This window comes from Mus caroli, chromosome 17 (assembly GCF_900094665.2).
Source record: "Mus caroli chromosome 17, CAROLI_EIJ_v1.1, whole genome shotgun sequence".
Classification (NCBI taxonomy): Eukaryota; Metazoa; Chordata; class Mammalia; order Rodentia; family Muridae; genus Mus; species Mus caroli.
In genome coordinates this window covers 12473750-12478841 of record NC_034586.1, presented here as the reverse complement: position 1 = coordinate 12478841, position 5092 = coordinate 12473750, and positions in this window count along the sequence as shown.

Below are 5092 nucleotides of genomic sequence, written 5' to 3'. Positions count from 1 at the left end.
GTGGAAGTGTGCCCAGTTTAACTGCTAATTAAAGAGTGACTTTAAGAAACAACGTTTTGTATTGTGGCTTCTTACTGGGTTCAGGTAAATTGCACAAACTTTCCAGCTGGAGCTCTATTGTTATTCTATAATCTACTATTCTATTGTTTATTCCTCAGTAGGAAAGTGCCAAAAAATAAAATAAAATAATAAAATAAACCAAGAACACAGGTGTACTAGGAAAATGCTCTAGGGCCTCTCTATGTATGTGGAAAGTGGATTTATTAGTATGGCTCACAAGCTGATAGCCAACTCTTCCAACTATAACTCTATACCAATGGGAAGTTGAGCAATCCTGTGGTTGTTCAGTCTATGTTGCTGAATGTCTCACCTGATTTTCAGTACATATCATAATATGTATAGGAATAAAACGTAACTGTAAGGACCCTAGAAAGTATTTAACGAATACATGTAATCATAAAAGTCGCCACAAAATCCATCCTGGAGGTAAACCTTAAGCATTTAAAGAATGTGGGAGAGCCAGCACTATAGGATCCCTGATTGAAGACATAAAATGTATGCTAGCCGGGCGTGGTGGCACACGCCTTTAATCCCAGCACTCAGGAGGCAGAGGCGCGCAGATTTCTGTGTTTGAGGCCAGCCTGGTCTACATAGTGAGTTCCAGGACAGCCAGGGCTATACAGAGAAACCCTGTCTCAAAAAATAAAAAAAAGCCAAAAAAAAAAAAAAACCAAAAAACAAAACAAGACAAGACAAAACAAAACAAAACAAAGCAAAAGATGTATACAACTGAAAATCTTGAAAAGAAAATCATTTAACTAGTATCAGTTAGTTTACTCTTCTGAGATTTATGAAAACAAAATATCTTTCAAACATGAAGATGACTAGAAACTTATATTACATCCTTGTGAATGATCAGGATTGTCAACCAGTCAATCAATCATACACATGATACAAATTCCTTATTATTTTTCTGCAAAAATTTCACTAAAGAATTATTGGAAAATAAGCAATGTGCTCATTAATGTTTCAGCTTGAACAATCAAATATAGATTAAATAAAATGGAACAAAAGAGAAGGCACAAATTACTAGAGCAACGTCTTTGCAGACCATGCTTATCATCATGTTTCTAATGTCACATATTATTACTAGGCAGTTTTCTGTTATCCAGTATTTATTATAGGGAGGTCACAGGGGAACTCAGTCAAGTATATGTTTACCGTCAGTCAATGTGTCAGGAGTCTGATTGTATTGTAGAAATGACTTCTTAAATATATCTACACATTTAGCATCACAGAGAAGATTGAGCATAAAATTATAGTCCTCTGTACATATGGAGCTTTAATAGTTTTCATTATAAATTAGACTGTGGCTATATATATGTGTACAAATTGACAGATTGATTATTGACATTTTTGGGAAGGGATAAAATGTCTCATATTAATAATCTTTTGCAGCTCATTATGTAATGAATTGGTATAATACAATCTTCATAAAAATTGTTTAAATTTTATGGGCTTAGAATTTCTGCACATTCAATTGTCGATGTAAATTCAATCACCAGAATTCAAAGAAAGTGTTTCAGAATCAAGTTGTTTTTCTCCATTTAGCTTGATGTTGTCTACTAATTTGCTGTATTTTTCTTTCATTTTGTTTAGTTATGTGCTTGTATCCCTGGTCTCTCTAATACTTTTAAAATGTAGGCTTGTTCGATTTTGTCAAAGGCTTTCTCACCATCTACTGAGATAATCATGTGATTTTTTTATCTTTCAGTTTGTTTATATGGTAGATTACGTTGATGGATTTTCATATATAGAACTATATCTGCATCCCTGGAATAAAGCCATCATGGATCATACTTTATCATCATGGATGATATTTGTGAGGTGTCCTGGATTCAGTTTGTGATTTTTTTTGAGTATTTTGCATTAATGTTCATAAGCGAAATCAGCCTGAAGTTCTCTTTCCTTGTTGAATCTTTGTGTGGTCACTGGATGGTGTGACGAACACTGTCAGAGCCAGCAGAGGGCAACGTTTTGGGTTTAAAAAGAATAGCTAATTAATAAAGATTTAATAAATGCAAGCATCAAAATTTAGAGAAATATTAAGTGTTACAGAAATTGTTATATTCATACAATTTCTATGTTTGCTGGGCCTTTGTGTGATTTAGGTATCAGCGTAACTGTGGATCCAAAGAATGAATTAGGTTGTATTCCTTCTATTTCATTTTTGTAGATTAGTTGGAGAAGTATTGATATTAAGTCCTCTTGAAGGTCTGGTGGAATTCTGCATGAAAGCCAGCAGCTGTGCCTGGGATTTTTGTTGTTGTTGTTGTTGTTGTTGTTGGGAGAATTTTAGTGACTGCTTCTTTTATTTCCTTGGATGCTATACGACTATTTAGATGGTTTATATGATCCTGATTAACTTTGGTACCTAGTATCTATTTAGAAAATCATCCATTTAATCTAGATTTTCCAGTTTTGTTGAGTATTGGCTTTTGTGTAGGATCTGATGGGTTTTCAAATTTCTCCCAGCATAAACCTACCCACAAAACTTTCAGCCTCTAAATTTATCCTGCCCTCAAAAGATGCAGGGAGAGGGGAAGGAGCAGGGCCTGAGGGAATGGACAGCTAGTAATTGCCCCAACTTGTAACCCATCAAGTAGTCAAGCAGCAATATTTTAATGATACTCTGTTATGCTTACAGATAGGAATCTAGCATGACTTTCCACTGAAAGGCTCTATCCTGCAGCTGACTCAGACAGATGTAGCTATCTCACAGGCAAACAGTAGATGGAACATGGGTAGTCTTATGGAAGAATAGATGGAAGAACTGCAGTCTCCAAATGGAATAGGAACTCCATAGGAAGACAAACAGAAACAGAATCAACTATCCAGAACCTTTGGGGCAATCAGAAAGTGAGTCACCAACCAAAGTGTGTATACATGAGACCAAGGCATCCCCATGTGTGTATATATATATATATATATATATATATATATATATATATATATCAGATATGCAGCTTGGACCTCATGTAGAGTCTATCCCAATAGGTGTTGCCTGTAAGTAGTATAGGTTGTCTGGCATCAGTCAGCGTTGATGCAACTATGTTATCAAAGACTTAAAATTCCAGGGATGGGGAATACCAGGGGTGGGGGTTTACCCACTCTGAGAAGACAAGGGCAGGGGGAAAGGATTGTGAGAGATGGGAAAGGGGAAGGGCCACTGAGCAGGTTCTAAAGTGTATGAGTAAAATAACTAACTAAATAAATGAATGAACAAACAAACAAACAAATCAATCAATCTATAAATCTTTGAAAAAAAGAAGAGAAAGGGGGTGGTTGCACACCCCTTTAATCCCAGCACTTGGGAGGCAGAGGCAGGCAGATTTCTGAGTTCGAGGCCAACCTGGTCTACATCCAGAGTGAATTCTAGGACAGCCAGTGTTACACAGAGAAACCCTGTCTCAAAAAAAAAAAAAACCAAACCAAACAAAACAAAATAAAAATGAAGAAGAAGGAGGAGGAGGAGGAGGAGGAGGAAAAGATGAAGACAAAGAAGGGAAATATGACTTAAATAGTTGAAAAAAAAGAAGAAGAGAGCATAAGACTTAAGATGTAGCAATAGATGAAAAGGAACAGAGAGGAACACCCCCTCCACGACCACCCCTACACAAAATACAGAAATAAAAATGAATAAGTTGATCAGAATAGTTCATTAAGACTATGACTATTTTGAATGGATACAGGTCTGCCATTGCTCATGAGGAATGTGATGACTTCTGTAATAGCATCACCAATAATTGGAAGGCCAGTTAACAGTCAATGTGCATTCTGAGTAAAGAAGAGGGGTGTGTAATGCATCAGATGTGGAAGGAGTATCTACTTTAGTGTAGCATATCATGAAATTAAAGTTTCCACTGTGAAAAATTTAAACTTTTTTTTTTTGCATAACTAGTAATAAATAAAAACAAATACTTGTATCCTTTGTTGGAATTTTGAGATAAATATAATCTACATTGATAGAGATTTTTTAAGTACTTCAGGAATACCAAATAATCCTTGAGGTCTATATTTCTTGGTCAATTGTATAGAAACATTAGTAATAGTAACATTGCTTTATGTAAAACGAATTAATTGGGAATAATATATCATGAGTATAAGCAAGGACACTGCAAAACCACTGAACTTGACTGCTCTGGGATTGGAACAATATGTGTGTTTTCATACTTTTCAGGCTGCCTCTTTTGGATAGAAAGATTGGCAAAACTTGAGGAAAGCCTTGCAGGGTTTGAAGAGGTAAATTTGCAGTGGGAATGAGTGTATAATTGGGAATAGTGTGGGAGACAGGGTGTTATTCCTGTGCATCAAAGAGCCTAAAATCTCATGTGGGAAACATGGAATATGTTACTGAAAGATCCACAACATGGGGACTCCCCCACGTTCTGACTCAGGAGAGGCGACACTCCAAATCACTCATGAGAAATGGTCTTGATGCAAATTGCAAGAGGACTTTTATTTCAAGAGTGCTCTCCGGCCCACAGTCATACACCACGCAGGGGTAGAAGACCATGGCGCTCAGAGTAGCTGGGTAAGGGGGTATTTAAGGAAGAAACCAGAACTCAAGGAGGTGGGTAGGGCGTTGTTGGAAAATACCAAAAATACCAGTTAAGAGGAAGTGGAAAGTCAAGACAGTTTTCTATGAGCCTCTAACAATAGCACATTTGCATAGGGGGTTCCAGCAAAGGTCAGGGTGATTTTCTTTGAATGAACACTCCCTGAACCCAGGAAGTGGGTGGGTGAATGTCACTATCAGTTTTATGATTAGCATGCCTTGCAGCATTGAGTCACAAAGGTCACATTCTCAAGCCTGGGCCTAGAGGCCTAGAATTTTTGTTTTTATGTTATACTTTTTCATTACCAGTATTTTGATATGTGTTTATAGGTGCCAAAGACCAGGAGGTTCTGAGAGAGAGAGAAGTGGTGTCTGAAGGTAGTGATAAGAAAAATTAGGACACCCGCCAGCTACCCACGACCCCCGCCACAGGATTTTGAGACTGCTGGCGAGTGGAACACAGCTTCTGCTCCA